The sequence below is a fragment of the Phocoena phocoena genome, chromosome 4, assembly GCF_963924675.1.
Source record: "Phocoena phocoena chromosome 4, mPhoPho1.1, whole genome shotgun sequence".
Classification (NCBI taxonomy): domain Eukaryota; kingdom Metazoa; phylum Chordata; class Mammalia; order Artiodactyla; family Phocoenidae; genus Phocoena; species Phocoena phocoena.
In genome coordinates, this window is record NC_089222.1 from 35,530,729 (window position 1) to 35,553,447 (window position 22,719).

General features: G+C 37.5%; 1 protein-coding gene across 1 annotated transcript in view; it reads right to left on the bottom strand.

The window, feature by feature from the left end:
* GPR149 (G protein-coupled receptor 149) overlaps positions 1–22,719 on the bottom strand; it is a 68,812-nt gene that overhangs the window by 37,152 nt on the left and 8,941 nt on the right. The window lies entirely within an intron of this gene.

The following is a 22,719-nucleotide window of genomic DNA, read 5'->3' on the forward strand; positions in this document are numbered from 1 at the left end:
GATCAAAGAAAGGGGTAGGCCACTGCTTGCAGCCAATGCCATAAGTGAAGGATGATGGAGGAACAGCAGATATCCTCAGATCCTGATTTGCTTATGTATCCTTTGTAAAGGAATTTTAAAACATAAAGAAAACACTTGTGAGAATAAAGGAAGAACGATTTAAAACAAGATATAATAGAGGATCCTGAAGGAGTGGGAGGGAGGGAAGGGGGAGCAAAAGTAAAGGCTGGACCTCTGAGACCGGCACCCCTGAGGGGTGGCTGGGGGAGGGGAGGAGTTCCTACACCCAGGGGGACCCACCCACGGTTAGGGGTCCAGTGGCGATGGGGGAGACTCTGTGGGAGATGGGGCCAGGGTGTGGAGGAATGGAAGGGAATGGGGCCAGTGCTTTCCCTGTCCACTTAGGCACCAAGGAGCCTGTTGGGCTTCTGGGCCTAATCCTCTGCCCTTGGAGCCTCCCTCCTGCCACGCAGAACCCAAGCCCCGCCCCTACACTTCCACCCAGGGCCCTACCTCTACACTCGGAGACCACCTCCAACAAGCTGGGCCTAAACCCCACCCACACACCCTCAGCCAGGGCCCTACCTCCAAACTCCAGAATTCTACACTCCAGAGGACCTCCTTTGGACGTGCTGCCTCTCCCCTTCTGCACAGGTCCTAAGCATTGGCCCCACCCCATGCTCAAACCTCACCACGCCCCCACCTAGGTGGCACCCCACCCTAAACCTCAACCCTAAGTTCCACCTCTGCCTAAACTCTGCCCCCCATAGCCAAGGTTCTTTTGTGTGTGTTTTCTTTTCTCCTCTTTTAGATTGGGGTTTTATATTACCTTGTTGTTGATCCATTATTGTTGATTCATTTATATTTTTTCTAATAAATTTTTTTATTTTTCTAATTTTATTTTATTCTTTATACTTTGTTATTCTGCTCCTTTTGGCTGTTCCCTTGTTTTTAGTTTTTCTGTTGTGGTCTTCTTTTTTCTTGTTGCAGTTGTTTAATTATATTTTTATTTTTCCTAATATATATTTTATCTTTCTAATTTTATTTTGCTTTTTATTCTTGGTTATTATACTGCTCCTTTTTTTCTTTTTTTTTTTTCCTCACCATGTGACTTGCGGGATCTTGGTTCCCAGGCTGAAGATTGAGCCTGAGCTCTGGTCATGGGAGCTCTGAGTCCAAACCACTGGACTAACAGAGAACCTCAGATCCTAGGGAATATTAATCAGAGTGAGGCCTCCTAGAGGTCCTCATCTCAGCATCAAGACCAGCTCTATCCAACTGCCTGCAAACTCCAAGCTGGACGCCTCAGGCCAAACAACCAGTAAGGCAGGAATATGGCCCCACCCTTCAAAAAAGAAAAAACAACGAAACGACAAAAAAACTATGTTACAGACGAAGGCTCAAGGTAAAAACGTACAAGACCAAATAAATGAAGATGAAATAGGCAACCTACCTCAAAAAGAATTCAGAGTAATGATAGTAAAGATGATCCAAAATCTTGGAAACAGAATTGAGAAAATACAAGAAACATTTAACAAGGACCTAGAAGAACTAAAGAGCAAACATACAGTGATGAACAACACAATAACTGAAATTAAAAATTCTCTAGAAGGAATCAATAGCAGAATAACTGAGGCAGAAGAATGGATAAGTGACCTGGAAGATAAAATGGTGGAAATAACCGCCAGGGAGCAGAATAAAGAAAAAAGAATGAAAAGAATTGAGGACAGTCTCAGAGACCTCTGGGACAACATTAAATGCACCAACATTCGAATTATAGGGGTCCCAGAAGAAGAAGAGAAAAAGAAAGGGACTGAGAAAATATTTGAAGAGATTACAGTTGAAAACTTCCCTAAGACGGGAAAGGAAATAGTCAGTGAAGTCCAGGTAGCAAGGAGAGTCCCATACAGGAAAATCACAAAGAGAAAAACACTGAGACACGTATTAATCAAAGTATTAAAACTTAAATACAAAGAAAAAATATTAAAAGCAGCAAGGGAAAAGCAACAAAAAACACACAAGGGAATCCCCATAAGGTTAACAGCTGATCTTTCAGCAGAAACTCTGCAAGCCAGAAGGGAGTGGCAAGACATATTTAAAATGATGAAAAGGAAAAACCTACAACCAGGATTACTCTACTCAGCAAGGATCTCATTCAGATTCAACGGAGAAATGAAAAGCTTTACAGACAAGTCAAAGCTACCATGAAACCAGCTTTACAACAAATGCTAAAGGAACTTCTCTAAGCAGGAAACACAAGAGAGGGAAAAGACCCACAAAAACAAATGCAAATCAATTAAGAAAAGGATAATAGGAACATACAAGTCAATAATCACCTTGAATGTAAATGGATTAAATGCTCCAACCAGAAGACACAGACTGGATGAATGGATACAAAAGCAAGACCCTTACATATGCTGTCTACAAGAAACCTGCTTCAGACCTAGGGACACATACAGACTGAAAGTGAGGGGGTGGAAAAAGATATTCCATGCAAATGGAAATCACAAGAAAGCTGGAGTAGCAATACTCATATCAGATAAAATAGACATTAAAATAAAGACAGTTACAAGAGATAAGGAAGGACACTACATAATGATCAAGGGATCAATCCAAGAAGAAAGCATAACAGTTATAAATATATATGCACCTAACATAGAAGCACCTCAATACATAAGGCAAGTGCTAACAGCCATAAAAGGGGAAATCGACAGTAACACAATAATAGTGGGGGACTTTAACACCCTATTTACAGCAATAAACATATCATCCAGACAGAAAATAAATAAGGAAAGAGGGAAATTCTTAGCAATTCAAGCTCACCTCAAGAAACGAGAAAAATCTCAAAAAAGAAAAACCCAATCTAACCTTACACCTAAAGCAACTAGAAAAGAAGACCAAAGAAAACCCAAAGTTAGCAGAAGGAAAGAAATCATAAAGATCAGATCAGAAATAAATGAAATAGAAACAAAGAAAACAATAACAAAGATCAATAAAACTAAAAGCTGGTTCTTTGAGAAGATAAACAAAATTGATAAACCTTTAGCCAGACTCATCAAGAAAAAAAGGGAGAGGACTCAAATCAATAAAATTAGAAATGAAAAAGGAGAGATTACCACTGACACTGCAGGAATACAAAAGATCATAAGAGACTACTGCAAGCAACTATATGCCAATAAAATGGACAACCTGGAAGAAATGGAAAAATTATTGGAAAAGTACAAGCTTCCAAGATTGAACCAGGAAGAATTAGAAAATATAAACAGACAATCACAGGTAATGACATTGAAACTGTGGTTAAAAATCTTCCAACAAACAAAAGTCCAGGACCAGATGGCTTCACAGGTGAATTCTATCAAAATATTTAGAGAAGAGTTAACACCTCTCTTTCTCAAACTCTTCCAAAAAGTTGCAGAGGGAGAAGCACTCCCAAACTAGTTCTGTGAGGCCACCATCACCGTGACACCAAACCCAGACAAAGATATCACAAAAAAAGAAAATTATAGACCAATATCACTGATATAGATGCAAAACTCCTCAACAAAATACTAGCAAACAGAATCCAACAACACATTCAAAGGATCATACACCATGGTCAAGTGGGATTTATCCCAGGGATGCAAGGATTCTTCAATATACACAAAACAATCAATGTGATACACCACATTAAACAATTAAAGAATAAAACCCATATGATCATCTCAGTAGATGCAGAAAAAGCTTTTGACATTTATGATAAAAAAACTCTCCAGAAAGTGGGCATAGAAGGAAACTACCTCAACATAATAAAATCCATACACGAGAAGTCCACAGCAAACATCACTCTCAATGGTGAAAAACTGAAACCATTTCCTCTAAGATTAGGAACAAGACAAGGATGTCCACTCTCATCACTATAATTCAACATAGTATTGTAGTCCTAGCCATAGCAATCAGAGAAGAAAAAGAAATAAAATGAATACAAATTGGAAAAGAAGAAGTAAAACTGTCACTGTTTGCCAATGACATGACACTATACATAGAAAATCCTAAAGATGCCACCAGAAAACTACTAGAACTAATCAATGAATTTGGTAATGTTGCAGGATACAAAATTAATGCACAGAAATCTCTGGCATTCCTATACACTAGCAACAAAATATCAGAAAGAGAAATTAAGGAAACGGTTCCATTTACCATTGTAACAAAAAGAATAAAATACCTGGGAATAAACCCACCTAAGGAGGCAAAAGACCTGTACTCAGAAAACTATAAAACACTGATGAAATAAATCAAAGATAACATAAACAGATGGAGAGATATACCATGTTCTTGGATTGGAAGAATCAATATTGTGAAAATGACTACACTACCCAAAGCAATCTGTAGGTTCAATGCAATCCCTATCAAATTACCAATGGCATTTTTCACAGAAATAGAACAAGAAATTTCACAATTTGTAATGGAAACACAACAGACACCGAATAGCCAAAGCAATCTTAAGAAAGAAAAATGGGGCTGGAGGAATCAGGCTCCCTGACTTCAGACTATACTACAAAGCTAAAGTAATCAAGACAGTATGGTACTGGCACAAAAATAAAAATATAGATCAATGGAACAGGATAGAAAGCCCAGAGATAAACCCACACACATATGGTCAACTTATCTTTGATAAAGGAAGCAAGAATATACAATGGGGAAAAGACAGCCTCTTCAATAAGTGGTGCTGGGAAAACTGGACAGCTACAGGTAAAAGAATGAAATTAGAACACACCCTGACACCATACACAAAAATAAACTCAAAATGGATTAAAGACCTTAAGGTAAGACCAGACACTAAAACTCTTAGAGGAAAACACAGGCAGAACACTCTATGACATAAATCACATCAAGATCCTTTTTGACCCACCTCCTAGAAAAATGGAAATAAAAACAAACAAAAATAAACAAATGGTACCTAATGAAACTAAAAGCTTTTGCACAGCAAAGGAAAACATAAACAAGATGAAAAGACAACTCTCAGAATGGGAGAAAATATTTGCAAATGAAGCAACGGAAAAAGGATTAATCTCCAAAATATACAAGCAGCTCATGCAGCTCAATATCAAAAAAACAGAAAACCCAATCCAAAAATGGGTGGAAGACCTAAATAAACATTCCTCCAAAGAAGACATATGGATGGCCAACAAATACATGAAAAGATGCTCAACATCACTAATCATTAGAGAAATGCAAATCAAAACCACAATGTGGTATCACCTCACACTGATCAGAATGGCCATTGTCAAAAAAATGTACAAACAATAAATGCTGGAGAGGGTGTGGAGAAAAGGGATCCCTCTTGTACTGTTGGTGGGAATGTAAATTGATACAGCCACTATGGAGAACATTATGGAGGTTCCTTAAAAAACTAAAAATAGAACTACCATATTACCACTACTGGGCATATACCCTGTGAAAACCATAATTCAAAAAGAGACATGTACCAATATGTTCATTGCAGCTCTATTTACAATAGCCAGGATATGGCAGCAACCTAAGTGTCCATCAACAGATGATTGGATAAAGATGAGGCACATATATACAATGGAATCTTACTCAGCCATAAAGAGGAACGAAACTGAGTTATTTGTAGTGAGGTGGATGGAACTAGAGACTGTCATACAGAGTGAAGTAAGTCAGAAGGAGAAAAACAAATAATGTATGCTAATGAATATATATGTAACTTAAAAAAGCAGTACTGATGAACCTAGTGGTAGGGCAGGAATAAAGACGTAGATGTAGAGAATGGACTTGAGGGTACGGGGTGGAAGGGGAAGCTGGGATGAAGTGGGAATGGATGACTAGTGGGAAGCTGCTGCATAGCACAGGGAGATCAGCTTGGTGGTTTGTGACAACCTAGTAGGATGGGATATGGAGGGTGGGTGGGAGGCTCAAGAGGGAGGGGATATGGGGATATATGTATACATATAGCTGATTCACTTTGGTGTACAGTAGAAACTAACACAACATTGTAAAGCATTTATACTCCAATGAAGATGTGAGAAAAAAATATGGAAAAAAAAAGAAAAGAAATAATAGGGGAGAAACTTGTTACTGCAAGAGTGCAAGATTAATCCCTCAAAAGAATCATGTTCAAAGTTACTAGGAAAAGTTGTATATAAACACGGTTGATGACCTTTATGCAGACGGGAAATCGAACACTGGAAATGTGCAAATGTTTCTCCTTTTTCAAATGGAAAGAAATGAAATCAACAAACTAGACAAGTAATATTTACATCAATTCCTGGGACATTTCTAAGATTTACTTGATGAAAAGATAGAGTTTGAGCGCCAGAAAAAAAAAAAGAAGATTTAAGATGATGACACAGTATTAGTTTACTAAAACCATGTCTTAATAGAACAATTATTTTCTTCCTCACGGTTGCTGGACATAATCACTCCATCCTCCATGGTCTAAAAATGCATTGTCTGTATTCTGTCCACTCTTTTCTCACTGAGGCTCAGCTATTTGCTTGAAAGTCTACTTCCTAACTTGAAGGCAGGAAGCTTATATCTTTATATCCATAGTGTTTTTATTAATAATATTTATTGAATAAATAAACGAATTAATGGCAGATAAAAGAGATGTGTTAGAAAATTTTATATTAGTGTTTCATTAAAGCATCGCATAATATACTAATTACATCCATGTGAACAAGAGAGAGTAAAAATATATTGATTGCAAGGGTAACTAAAGAGATTAATAACTATTGGAACCACAATACTAAAGGTGTTTTTAAATAAACCAAAGTAAAGGAGGGACTTGTTTCTGGTGGTGTACAGCAGGCCTCTTTCTTTGGCCCTGTCTTGCCCCACATTTTTAGTCAACAGTTTATATAAAAATATGAAGGGTGGGGCTTCCCTGGTGGCGCAGTGGTTGAGAGTCCGCCTGCTGATGCAGGGGACACTGGTTCGTGCCCCGGTCTGGGAAGATCCCACATGCCGCAGAGCGGCTAGGCCTGTGAGCCATGGCCGCTGAGCCTGCGCGTCCAGAGCCTGTGCTCTGCAACGGGAGAGACCACAACAGTGAGAGGCCCGCGTAACGCAAAAAAAAAAAAAAAAAAAAAAAGAAGGGTGATTTATTAAATCCATGGGTGATACAAATTTGGGAATTACAGCATAGAAGTCAGGTCTTAGAATCAGTATCTGAAAGCATTTTGATGGCATTAGAAAAGGTTATTGAAAATAATGGAAGAGTTAACTAAGTGGAACTAGATGAAATTGAACAGAGATAAGATTGAGTCTAAACAATAGACTACAAAGGTAGTCTAAGCAGCAGCATGAGCAAAAGGGCTTAAGGGTGTTGTTAGCTGATGCTCAACACACCAGCAGTGTGATATGGCTGCCGAATAAGTGGATTTGACCTTAAGATGCATTAAGAGAAGTGTAGCTCACAGAGTGAAGAAGAAAAGACAGCTTGAACATTCTGTTTGATTCTAGGTTTTACATAATTAAAGCCTATGGGCTACTGTAAGTGAATTTATCACGAGAAAGGCTGAGGAATGTAACAGTATTTAGTTAGCATAAATGAGAAAGGACAGCAATGTGAAGAATTGGATAACCATATTTCATTAACAGCAAGTGGGAGAGGTAACAGAATGGTTCTGGGTGGGCCCAAGAGGCAGAAGCAGGGCACATGAGAGGCCTAGGGTGATGGGTGCTCATCAGAATCATCTGGACCAACTTTATTTTTAACTTCTTTAAATTGAATCACTGTGCTGTACACCTGAAACTAACATGACATTGTAAATCAACTATACTTCAATAAAATAAAATTTTAGAAAGTAAAATAAAAAATAAAACTGGCTTTCTAACTATGACAAAATCCAGATGCAAGTAAATAAAAAAATTGATAGATTTTATTATAAACAAATTTTTAAATTGTGCATGCTAAAAAACAGCATAAGTAAAGTTAAAATACAAATGACAAGCTGGGAAAAAATATTTGCAATATATATCACAAAAAACGAATATCCCTAATATATAAAGAACTTTTAAAAATTGAAGGATAAAGGGACAAAACTCCAATAGAAAAATGGAAAAGAGATTAAAAACAGTTTACAAAAAATAAAAAGATTAAAAAAGGCTCTTAAACAAATGAAAACCATTTAAACTCACTTATAATTATATAAATATAATTTAAAACAACCTGAGATAGTATTTCTCTACTATCAGACTGGCAAAAATTAAAAAGCATGGTAATATATGCTATTACTGAGGTGGTGGGGAAAAGGGTCTTCTGTTATACATTGCTGGTGGCAGTGCAAACTTTTATGACTATTTCTAACAAAATTACACTTAACTTTTGACCCAGAAATTCTAATGCTAGGAATTTATCCTAAAGATACACTTCCAACAATATGAAAATACATTTGCATGAGGTTATTCACTGCAATATTATTTTTAATTGCAAAATATAAGAAACAATCTAAGGTCCATATAAGAGAGTGGTTGAAATAACTATGGTGTATCCACACTATGGATTGTCATGCAGCTATAAAAAGAATGAGGAAGATCTCTATGAACTGATATGGAATGACTTCTAGGATATATTATTTAGTGAAAAAAGCAAAGTGAGAAAGAGTATATGTAAGGAAGAAGAAGATATAAGAAGATATGCATGTATCTGTTCATTGTGCAAAAAGACATACAGGAAGGTTAAACTAGAAAGTATGATATTGGTTACTTACAGGGGATAGGTGGGAACAGGGTGGTAAGAATGGTAAAGCAAGAACAGGGAAAAAGGAATGAGGGAGGATGGTATACCTTTTCTATAGTTCCGACTCTTGGAAACATGGTAATAATTTCACATACTTAAACATAAATAATCAAAATCAAAATGAATCAAAATAAGAACTCAAAATGTAATATAAAATGAAGGGAATGGAAATGAAAATAACTAACCTAATAAATGTAGAAGATTGTATTGTGACGATAAACTGTAAGGTTAAAGATAAAAGGAACTATACACAACTATTATACTCTAGTTAATATTTTTTCCCACAGTGGTGTGGGTTAGCAATTCTAAAACTACTTTATGTGTATACCAGGATTAAGCAGATAAGTAAAGAAATTTGTAGAGAATGAGAACCAGTTTCCTCACTGTCAGAAAAAGAAGTAATAAGTAAGAAAAGGGAAAGGTGTGAATGAATTCTGTGGTATTTGATTGGACTTGGAACTATCAGTGTAAACTCATGGTTTTAAATGATTTATACAGAGAAACTGATATAGAAATATAGATTTCTACATGAGCACATATATATGTATTTCCTAGATCTGTCCAATGATAGGGTCTAGAAACAAGACACCTCTGTAACAATAAGCATACTCAGATGTTGGTTTCTAAATCCCATTCTCTAACAAAAGTGACTAGAACTCCTTGGAAAAATGGTTGATTTTAGGGATGGGTCAGGGAAAATACAAAATGAGGCTGGAATATCTTGTGTTGCTAGAAAGTAAGGAAGTGCTCAAAAAGATGAGAATGGCATGTTGAGGATAAAGGCATCAACTTGAAGGAGCTCCCAATGGCCAAATTTAGGATAATTGGAGTAATAAAATAAATAATAGTATGGCTAATAACCTAGAGATTAAAATAAATACCTATGATCTCATACTGATACAAATAAGTAAACAGAGGAGAAGAGATAACTTTTTCTTACAGGAGAATTCCAATAATAAATATAGAAGAAATTATAAAAATAGAAAATCACCTTCACATAATAATTGTTACAGGCAAGGTTCATCATTAATGCTAAAATTAGTGGGCAAAAGTATGATAGGAAACAGAATATTTGCATAGCCTCAAAATATCTCCCTACAAGATACTTATAAATTACAAAGGGAAAAATAGTAACTTTACATGGAGAAATCTGGCAGACCTCACCTCTACTAAGTGCTCAAAGTTTACATCACCATCATAAGACATATCAACATCATGTACCTCTTGATATGATGTGCTGGGAAGGGCAAACATCATTTCTGTGTTATTCTTGTCAAAAATGCATAAGCTCAATTGATTAATAAGCATATGTTAATTGCAAATTGAAGGATATTCCAGAAATAAACCAAAACAAAACAAACTGGCTGGTTGTCTTCAAAACTGTCAAAATCTAAGACACAGAAAGACTGTGGAACTGCGATAGATTGAAGAATCTGAGGAGACATGACAACAAATGCAGTAAGGAACTGAGGATCAGGTTCTGGACCAGAAAGAGGACATCAGCAGGACAGCTGGCAAAACTGAAATAAGGTCTATAAATTGGTTATTAATTCCCTAATAATTACATTATCATCATGTAACATGTTAACATTAATAGAAGCTGGATAAAGGATATATTAGAACTCTCATACTATTTAAAAAACTGTTTTGTAACTCTAAAATTAGTTCATAATAAAATGTTTTAAAAATGTAGTGTTTCCAGCCATTTGAGTTCAAATAAGGGATAACACTCAACAGGAGTTGTAGAAGAGATTCAAGCCATAACTGGGCGATTCCAACACATAGCCTGTAAGGCCTCCTTAAAACATGAGGCTTTTTTGAGGATATTAACAGAATCCTTAGCTTAAGAAGTGAATTATAGGATTCTACACAAGCTTTGACCCAATGCTAATCCCCTTGAATCCATAGAAAGTGAACAGTTAGCTCAATTTTACTTCATTTCAGCAAATGATACATGCTGTGAGGATCACAAAATCTGTTATGAAATATTCAAATTAGTTTACAATGAAATTCCCTTAGTTTCAACTTTCAAGACTTTAAATACTTGAGAACAAATTTACATTTGTGAATGAGTTTTAAACCACACTCTAAATAGCCATTCTAAACGATACCAGATAATCACACAAATGACGCAAACAATTTAAATCAGGTGAAAATTATACTCTTAAGTGGACAAAGCAGATGCCAAAACAGTACGTGCAATATGATCCCATTTTTGTCAAAAGTGAAAATATATGCTTAGGAAAGAGCCTAAAGTTTTATATGATAAAATGTAAACAGTGATTAACTCTGGGTGGTTAGAAGTGGGTGTTTTTCTTTGCTTATCAGCAATTTCTAAATTTTCTACAATAATTATATTACCTTATAATCATAAAAAATAAGGATTATACATGTTTTGAAAAAAGAAAGCAGTATAACAATTTTTCAGGTCTCTGAACAGTGAGTGGAACTAACCACTCCAAACAAACGGATGTAGCTAAATATAAAATATCTATATTCCAAACTCTCATTTTGTGTTAGGCTACATCTTTGCCTTGAGGCTACAAATAGGAGGTGATAAGTAAGTTTTTCTCCTAGTCACTTCAGTTAAAAATGTCAAAAATTACTCAGAGAACAAGTTTCAGCATTTGCAATTATCAAGCTGACAGTGTCACAGGAAAATAGTTTATTTTTTAAAGTGAAAAGAGAAGATGCACTTTTTTTTAGGGAGAGGAAAGAGATATGCATACTAGGGTATCTTCTTCAAGTCTTATTTCACTTTATGGGGCATATGTTGAATGAAGAGGATTGATTTTGCCCCACTCTTTTTTTTTTTTTTTTTTGCGGTACGCGGGCCTCTCGCTGTTGTGGCCCCTCCCATTGCGGAGCACAGGCTCCGGACGCGCAGGCTCAGTGGCCATGGCTCACGGGCCCAGCCGCTCCGCGGCATGTGGGATCTTCCCAGACCAGGGAACGAACCTGTGTCCCCTGCATCGGCAGGCGGACTCTCAACCACTGCGCCACCAGGGAAGCCCCTTGCCCCACTCTTTAAACTAGTATCCATCTCCTAGTGATTAGATGTTAAAACTGTACTTCTTAAATTTTAGAAAGAAGTACTTAAATTAAGTACTTAAACTGGGGTTGGTTCAGATACACATTACTGATTCTGTAGGTCTGGGATGGGACTTTGATTTCGTACCAGTCACCTGGGGGTTTGTCAGAAATGCAGAATCTCAGACCCTATCTCAGATCTACTCAATCATAATCTACATTTTAACAAGATCCCCATTTGACTTATTTGCACATTAAAGTTTGAGAAGCTCGGATCTAAAGAACCCAAAATCAGTTAAATAGGCATTTGCTTTCTATAGTTTTCTATGAAAAGGATTTAAAGAAATAATAATATTAAAAAAAGATTACAGAAACCAATATTGCCCCTGAACTCTGTGAGCAAACACAACTTTAATTTGTAAAACTATTTTTAGATAGTTAATTTTAGATAGTTAAATCATTTTCCTTAAAAGAAAAATTAAATTTCTTTGATTCCCCAGTGACCGTAAAGTTAGTTCTGTTGGTTTATTCATCCTTATACTAAATGGTGTGTAGCTAATTCAAAAGCAATCATTTCCCCCATTTGACTCTCATTTGAGAAGGATTTTTTCAGAATCTGGTTGGCTATATTCTATTGGCATAGTGAAGGATCTTTCATCTTTCAAATACTATGATGATACAGAATTATTAGTGGGACTAAGTGACATAGTGACAGCATATCTTTGCTTCTGATTTACAGTAATAAATGAGTTTCTAGAGCTCTAAGACAACACATTAAAACAAAAGAAAACGGGATCCATGGATAACTTGATGAGCTTAGTATTAAAAGAGAAAATTAGAGTGATCTCCCATAAGTTACTAAATTATTTTATAAGTACAATTTTCTTTATTCATAGATGACAAAACTTTGGGGTTGTGGAAAATCATTATTCACTTGAGGAACAGTCATACCATGGCGACCACATTAAAACTTTGTAACCGAAGAACTCTGGCATTTCTGACTATTTTTTCTGAATTTTTAAACAGTAAACTGCTTAGGACTCTACTTACTAGGGGTCCGAAAAGAAGTGATTGTGTGGCTAAGTGTAACACAATTTTAGTCTTATAAACACTCTCACCTGTGACACATTTTATTGGCTCACATTTAAACCTACTGAAGCCATTCTACTCCCATTTCCTTTATAATTTAACCTTGATCTGACACTCTCACTCCTACCAGGATTTCCAACAAGATATACTGAGAATTTGTTTACTCACATAAACTCTAAAAAAAAGTAAGTGATGTGTATTGTAAAAATATAGTAAGGCTCATTAAATACATTTTAAATCAAACCTGCTTTTTTTTATAGCCTAAAAACAAAGAACATACGCAATTCAATGTAGTACCATTAGATATGAACTGATAAACTGAACCTAAATATTTGAAAGTACAACCATAGAAAATAAAAAGAGATAGTGTTTTCATAGAGTTATTAGAGTATCTATCAGTTTATTGTATCACTGTAAGATACATAAGTTAACTCTGCTTTCAGAGCAAAGAAGGGACTTGGAAGAAAAGGATGAAAAGAAAGTGCTTTCTAAGTCACCACCTACTCCCATGAAATATCTGTTGGTGAAGAATAGGGTAAGAGTTAAAACCGGTCTTTGGTCAGAGGAAAAGCTGTCATAAGCTTTTCAACTCTAAATGTATTTTTGTTATAATGTTAATCTTTAGGTCCACAGGTGATTTTGCTAAGGGAAAGTCATACAAATAACATCAGCCTGTGGCATAAGGACTTCTTACTGTTGTTTTAAATTTATGATAGTATTTCATTTAATTTTAATTAGTTTCTTAAAATATCAAATTTACTTTTCCTGAATATTGTATTATCTATTTAACCACTAAACATTTTTTACAAGTATCATTTTAAATCAGTTTCCTGAACTACTTGCTCTTCATAAATGTTAAAATATTAATACTTAATAAGCAAATCTTTGTAGTTGAAAGATACCTGAATTGATAAACATTTTATGCTTTCCATGCAGCATTTTTGTTTGTTTGTTTCACAGAGGTGTGTAAGTTGTGCTGCACCATTCTCGTAAGACAACATGCTTATATGTAAACAGTATCTGATCCTTTCACATATTTCTAGATGTGTTTAATTGATTATATTCTCCAAAATATAACTCAGGCTTTTAAATGAGGGCTGTATGTTGTGTTAGCTCAGATGGCATTTCCCACTGCTTTGACAAAATACATTAGAAAATGAAGTCATTTCATTACATGAAATGTAATGAAGTAATGTTGAGCGGAAAAAAAGCAAGTCCCAGAAACGATACCATCTTTAGAAAGCTCAAAAGAAGCAAACTAAGGAATATATTGTGTTAGAAGTACATTCATTTGTGTTAAAACAGTAAAACAAATAAGCATGAGGAAGATTCAAGATAGCTGAAACCCCTAAGGGGTGAGCGTGAGGATGGAATAGGGGAGTGGCACACAGGGTACTGTAGTTGCAGGTTACTGAGATATACACACATGCTTCATAATATTACTTAATTTTTAAGTGCAAGAAAACCAGGAGGATTAGATTATTTAGGAACAAATTGATGATGATATTGTAGGGATTCCCCTCTTAGCTGGGGTATCACATTGTTCTAAAAATACTGAGCAGTGTATACTGTCAGTAATACAATTTTCACTGTATTTTGCAATTTACAGCAAATATTTAGATTTTTTTGAGATACCTAATCACCATGAATAATTATTTTTAATCATATATTTTGTTTTATTATCCAACTTTTAAAACTGGTGATATCAAAGAAAAACTAGTAGTTTTAATTAATCAAGGAGAATAAAGGAAATCTCAGATTATTCTGTTCATATTCATAGTTGGTGTTAGATGGTCATACTTGTGATGAATGACTGCACTATTACTAGCAGATATTTGAAAAACTATAGTTTTGATTCCAGAGATTAGGGGCAAGTGGACTCTGATTTACGTTAAGTCATGTAGAAAAAGGTATCTTTTCCTAGTAAATCAATTGTGTGGAAGGCAAGAGCAACTTTAATTATCAGGTATGAGCGTTTGGAGGAAACAACAATCTTATATCACTATCACACTACAATTTCAATAAAATAAGAAGTACCCCTCATCATTCTAGGCAGGCTTAAATCTAGGAAAGAATGGGATGAGCTTAAGGTACACATTCTTTCATTATAAAACATCATATAGGGACTTCCCTGGTGGCGCAGCGGTTAAGAATCCGCCTGCCAATGCAGGGGACACAGATTTGATCCCTGGTCCAGGAAGATTCCCACATGCCACAGAGCAACTAAGCCCGTGTGCCACAACTACTGAGCCTGCGCTCTAGAGCCCGTGAGCTACAACTACAGAGCCCACATGCTGCAACTACTGAAGCCCACGTGCCTAGAGCCCATGCTCTGCAACAAGAGAAGCTACAGCAATAAGAAGCCTGTGTACAACAACGAAGAAGCAACACAGCCAAAATAAATAAATAAACAAACAAATAAATAAAAATTTAAAAAAATTATATAACTATTCTTCAATCCTTAAAAGGATGGAACATTTAGCAGGGTTTTTGCAAAGATTCACTTGGGTCTATTCTGGAATAGGTCTTTTTTTCCTCGCTGAGTATTAGAGGGACTAGTTCCAGCAAGACTAGTAGGCAAAGTGGATACATAAGGTGTGGTACATATATACAGTGTAATATTACTCAGCCATAAAAAGGAACAAAATTGGGTCATTTGTAGAGACGTGGATGGACTTACAGACTGTCATACAGAGTGTAGTATGTCAGAAAGAGAAAAACAAATATTGTATATTAACGCATATATGTGGAATCTCGAAAAATGGTACAGATGAACCGGTTTTCAAGGCAGAAATAGAGACACAGATGTAGAGAACAAACGTATAGACACCAGGAGGGGAAACAGGGGGTGGCTGTGGTGGTGTGATGAATTGGGAGATTGGGATTGACATATATACACTAATGTGTAAAAAATAGATAACTAATAAGAACCTGCTATAGGGGGGCGCCTTTAAGATGGCAGAGGAGTAAGACGTGGTGATCACCTTCCTCCCCACAAATACATCAAAACTACATCTACGTGTGGAACAACTCCTACAGAACACCTACTGAATGCTGGCTGAAGACCTCAGACTTCCCAAAAGGCAAGAAACTCGCCATGTACCTGGGTAGGGCAAAAGAAAAAAGGAAAACCAGGGACAAAAGAATAGGTATGGGACCTGCACTTCTGGGAGGGAGCTGTGAAGGAAGCTCATTCACTGGCAGGGACGGTGTGGGCAGCAGGGGGAGCTTCGGAGCCGCGGAGGAGAGGGCAGCAACATGGGTGCGGAGGGCAAAGCAGAGAGATTCCCACACAGAGGATCGGTGCCAACCAGCACTCACCAGCCCGAGAGGCTTGTCTGCACACCCGCGAGGATGGGCGGGGGCTGGGAGCTGCGGCTCGGGCTTCGGAGTTCAGATCCCTGGGAGAAGACTGCAGCTGGCTGCATGACCACAGCCTGAAGCGGGCTAGTGCGCCACAGCTAGCCAGGAGGGAGTCTCTGAAAATCTCTGGACCTGCCTAAGAGGCAAGAGACCATTGTTTCAGGGTGTGTGAGGAGAGGGGATTCAGAGTACCCCCTAAATGAGCTCCAGAGACGGGGGAGAGCCGAGGCTATCAGCGTGGATCACAGAGATGGGCATGAAACACTAAGGCTGCTGCTGCCGCCACCAAGAAGCCTGTGTGCAAGCACAGGTCACTGTCCACACTTCCCCTCCCGGGAGCCTGTGCAGCCTGCCACTGCCAGGGTCCTGTGATCCAGGGACAACTTCCCCGGGAGAACACATGGCGCGCCTCAGCCTGTTGCAACGTCATGCTGGCCTCTGCCACTGCAGGCCCGCCCCCCATTCTGTACCCTTCCCTCCCCCCGGCCTGAGTGAGCCAGAGCCCCCTTATCAGCCGCTCCCTTAACCCTGTCCTATCTGGGTGGGGAACAGACACCCTCAGGAGACCTACACGCAGAGGCGGGGCCAAATCCAAAGCTGAACCCCAGGAGCTGTGCGAACAAAGAGGAGAAAGGGAAATCTCTCCCAGCAGCCTCAGGAGCAGCGGATTAAATCTCCACAATCAACTTGATGTACCCTGCATGTGTGGAATACCTGAATAGACAACAAATCACCCCAAAATTGATGCAGTGGACTTTGGGAGCAACTGTAGACCTGGGGTTTGCTTTCTGCATCTAATTTGTTTCTGGTTTTATCTTTATCTTAGTTTAGTATTTAGAGCTTATTATCATTGGTAGATTTGTTTATTGATTTGGTTGCTCTCTTCCTTTTTAAATTATATATACATATATATATATTTCCTTTTTCTCTTTTTGTGAGTGTGTATGTGTATGCTTCTTTGTGTGATTTTGTCTGTATAGCTTTGCTTTTGCCATTTGTCCTAGGGTTCTGACTGTCTGTTTTTTTTTAGTATAGTTTTCCAGTGCTTGTTACCATTGGTGGATTTGATTTTTGTTTGCTCTCTTCTTCCTTTTTCACTTCTTTTTTTTATTACTGTTTTATTTTTAATATTTTTTCTTTTCTTTCTTTCCTTTTTTCTTTCTTTCTTTTTTTTTATCTCCCTTTTCTTCTGAGCCATGTGGCTGACAGGGTCTTGGTGCTCTGGCTGGGGGTCAGGCCTGAGTCTCTGAGGTGAGAGAGCCGAGTTCAGGATATTGGCCCACCAGAGACCTCCTGGCCCCATGTAATATCAAATGGCGAAAGCTCTCCCAGAGATCTCCATCTCAACACTAAGACCCAGCTCCACTCAAAGACCAGCAAGCTACAGTGCTGGACATCCTATGCCAAACAACTAGCAAGGCAGGAACACACACCCACCCATTAGCAGAGAGGCTGCCTAAAATCATAATAAGGCCACAGACACCCCAAAACACACCACCAGACGTGGACCTACCCACCAGAAAGACAAGATCCAGCCTCATCCACCAAAACACAGGCACCAGGCCCCTCCACTAAGAAGCCTACACAACCCACTGAACCAACCCTACCCACTGGGAGCAGACACCAAAAACAATGGGAACTACGAACCTACAGCCTGCAAAAAGGAGAATCCAAACACAGTAAGTTAAGCAAAATGAGAAGACAAACACACAGCAGGTGAAGGAGCAAGGTAAAAACCCACTAGACCAAAAAAAAAAAAAGAGGAAATAGGCAGGCTACCTAAAAAAGAATTCAGAGTAATGATAGAAAAGATGATCGAAAATCTTGGAAATAGAATGGAGAAAATACAAGAAACGTTTAACAAGGACCTAGAAGAACTAAAAGCAAACAAACAATGATGAACAACACAATAGATGAAATTAAACATTCTCTAGAAGGAATCAATAGCAAATAACTGAGGCAGAAGAACGGATAAGCGACCTGGAAGATAAAATAGTGGAAATAACTACCACAGAGAAGAATAAAGAAAAAAGAATGAAAAGAATTGAGGACAATCTCAGAGACCTCTGGGCAACATTAAATGCACCAACATTCAAATTATATGGGTCCCAAAGGAAGAAGAGAAAAAAAAAGGTACTGAGAAAATATTTGAAGAGATTACAGTTGAAAACTTCCCAAATATGGGTAAGGAAATAGTCAATAAACCCCAGAAAGCACAGAGAGTCCCACACAGAATAAATCCAAGGAGAAACACACAAAGACACATATTAATCAAACTATCAAAAATTAAATACAAAGAAAAAATATAAAAAACCACAAGGGAAAAGCAACAAATAACAAACAAGGGAATCCCCGTAAGGTTAACAGCTGATCTTTCAGCAGAAACTCTGCAAGCCAGAAGGGAGTGGCAGAACATATTTAAAGTGATGAAAGGGAAAAACCTACAACCAAGATGACTCTACCCAGTAAGGATCTCATTCAGATTTGATGGAGAAATTAAAACCTGTACAGATAAGAAAAAGCTGAGAGAATTCAGCACCACCAAACCAGCTCTACAACAAATGCTAGAGGAACTTCTCAAGGCAGGAAACACAGGAGAAGGAAAAGACCTACAATAAGAAACCCAAAACAATTAAGAAAATGGTAATAGGAACATACAGATTGATAATTACCTTGAATGTAAATGGATTAAATGCTCCAACCCAAAGACACAGACTGGCTGAATGGATACAAAAACAAGACCTGTACATATGCTGTCTACAAGAGACCCACTTCAGACCTAGGAACACATACAGATTGAAAGGGAGGGGATGGAAAAAGATATTACATGCAAATGGAAATCAAAATAAAGCTGGAGTAGCAATTCTCATATCAGACAAAATAGGCTTTAAAATGAAGAATATTACAAGAGACAAAGAAGTACACTACATAATGATCGAGGGATCGATCCAAGAAGAAGATATAACAATTGTAAATATTTATGCACCCAACATAAGAGCACCTCAATACATAAGGCAAATGCTAACAGCCATAAAAGGGGAAATCAACAGTAATATCATCATAATAGGGGACATATCACCCCATTTTCACCAATGGACAGATCATCCAAAATGAAAATAAAAAAAGAAACACAAGCTTTAAATGACACATTAAACAAGATGGACTTAATTGATATTTATAAGACATTCCATCCAAAAACAGCAGATTACACTTTCTTCTCAAGTGCTCATGGAACATTTTCCAGGATAGATCATATCTTGGGTCACAAATCAAGCCTTGGTAAATTTTTAAAAACTGAAATTGTATCAAATAGCTTTTCTGACCACAACACTATGAGACTACCTATCAACTACAGGAAAAAATCTGTAAAAAATACAAACATATGGAGGCTAAACAATACACTACTTAATAACGAAGTGATCACTGGAGAAATCAAAGAGGAGATCAAAAAATACCTAGAAACAAATGACCATGGAGACATGATGACCCAAAACCTACAGGATGCAGCAAAAGCAGTTCTAAGGGGGAAGTTTATAGCAATACAATCCTACCTCAAGAAACAAGAAATATCTCAAATAAACAACCTAACTTTACACCTAAAGCAATTAGAGAAAGAAGGACAAAAAACCCCAAGTTAGCTGAAGGAAAGAAATCATAAAGATCAGATCAGAAATAAATGAAAAAGAATGAAGGAATGGAGAGCAAAGATCAATAAAACTAAAAGCTGGTTCTTTGAGAAGATAAACAAAATTGATAAACCATTAGCCAGACTCATCAAGAAAAAAAAGGGAGAAGACGCAAATAAATAGAATTAGAAATGAAAAAGGAGAAGTAACAACTGAGACTGCAGAAATACAAAGGATCATGAGTGATTACTACAAGCAACTATATGCCAATAAAATGGACAACCTGGAAGAAATGGACAAATTCTTAGAAAAGCACAGCCATCTGAGACTGAACCAGGAAGAAATAGAAAATAAAAACAGACCAATCACAAGCGCTGAAATTGAAACTGTGATTAAAAATCTTCCAACAGGGCTTCCCTGGTGGCGCAGTGGTTGAGAGTCTGCCTGCCGATGCAGGGGACACGGGTTAGTGCCCTGGTCCAGGAAGATCCCACATGCTGCAGAGCGGCTGGGCCCATGAGCCACGGCCACTGAGCCTGCGCATCTGGAGCCTGTGCTCCACACGGGAGAGGCCATAACGGTGAGAGGCCCGCATACCGCCAAAAAAAAAAAAAAAATCTTCCAACAAAGAAAAGGCCAGGAAAGATGGCTTCACAGGTGAATTCTATCAAACATTTAGAGAAGAGCTAACACCTATCCTTCTCAAACTCTTCCAAAATATAGCAGAGGGAGGAACACTCCCAAACTCATTCTACAAGGCCACCATCCCCTTGATACCAAAATCAGACAAAGATGCCACAAAAAAGAAAACTACAGGCCAATATCACTGATGAACATGCAAAAATCCTCAAAAAAACACTAGCAAACAGAATTCAACAGCACATTAAAAGGATCATACACCATGAGCAAGTGGGGTTTATCCCAGGAGTGCAAGGATTCTTCAATATGTGCAAATCAATCAATATGATAAACCACATTAACAACTTGAAGGAGAAAATTCATATGATCATCTCAATAGATGCAGAAAAATCTTTTGAGAAAATTCAACACCAATTTATGATAAAAACCCTCCAGAAAGTAGGCATAGAGTGAAACTACCTCAATATAATAGAGGCCATAAATGACAAACCCACAGCCAACATTGTTCTCAATGGTGAAAAACTGAAAGCATTTCCACTAAGATCAGGAACAAGACAAGGTTGCCCACTCTCACCACCACTATTCAACATAGTTTTGGAAGTTTTAGCCACAGCAATAAGAGAAGAAAACGAAATAAAAGGAGTCCACATCAGAAAACAAGAAGTAAAATTGTCACTGTTTGCAGATGACATGATACTATACATAGAGAATCCTAAAGAGGCTACCAGAAAACTATTAGAGCTAATCAATGAATTTGGTAAAGTAGCAGGATACAAAATTAATGCACAGAAATCTCTGGCATTCCTATACACTAATGATGAAAAATCTGAAAGAGAAATTAAGGAAACACTCCCATTTACCACTGCAACAAAGAGAATAAAATACCTAGTAATAAACCTACCTAAGGAGACAGAAGACCTGTATGCAGAAAACTATAAGACACTGGTGAAAGAAATTAAAGATGATACAAACAGATGGAGAGATATACCATGTTCTTGGATTGGAAGAATCAACATTGTGAAAATGACTCTACTACCCAAAGCAATCTACAGATTCAATGCAATCCCTATCAAACTACCAATGGCATTTTTCACAGGACTAGAACAAAAAATTTCACAATTTGTATAGAAACACAAAAGACCCCCAATAGCCAAAGCGATCTTGAGAAAGAGAAACGGAGCTGGAGGAATCAGGCTCCCTGACTACAAAGCTATAGTAATCAAGACAGTGTGGTACTGGCACAAAACCAGAAATACAGATCAATGGAACAGGACAGAAAGCCCAGAGATAAACCCACGCACATAAGTCACCTTATCTTTGATAAAGGAGGCAAGAATATACAATGGAGAATGGACAGCTTCTTCAAGAAATGGTATTGGGAAAACTGGACAGCTACATGTAAAAGAATGAAATCAGAACACTCCTTAACACCCTACATAAAAATAAACTCAAAATGGATTAAAGACTAAATGGAAGGCCAGACACTATAAAACTCTTAGAGGAAGACATAGGCAGAACACTCCATGATATCAATCTCAGCAAGATCCTTTTTGATCCACCTCCTAGAGAAACGGAAATAAAAACAAAAATAAACAAAGGGACCTAATGAAACTTAAAAGCTTTTGCACAGCAAAGGAAACCATAAACAAGGCGAAAAGACTGCCCTCAGAATGGGAGTAATATTTGGAAATGAAGCAACTGACAAAGATTTAATCTCCAAAATATACAAGCAGCTCATGCAGCTCAATATCAAAAAAACAAACGACCCAATCCAAAAATGGGCAGAAGACCTAAATAGACATTTCTCCAAAGAAGATATACAGATCGCCAACAGACACATGAAAGAATGCTCAACATCACTAATCATTAGAGAAATGCAAATCAAAACTACAATGAGGTACCACCTCACACCAGTCAGCATGGCCATCATCAAAAAATCTACAAACAATAAAGGCTGGAGAGGGTGTGGAGAAAAGGGAACCCTCTTGCAGTGTTGGTGGGAATGTAAATTGATACAGCCACTATGGAGAACAGTATGGAGGTTCCTTAAAATCTAAAAATGGCACTATCATAACACCCAGCAATCCCACTCCTGGCATATACCCTGAGAAAACCATAATTCAAAAGGGTCATGTACCACAATGTTCATTGCAGCTCTGTTTACAATAGCCAGGAAATGGAAGCAACATAAGTGTCCATTGACAGATGAATGGATAAAGAAGATATGGCACA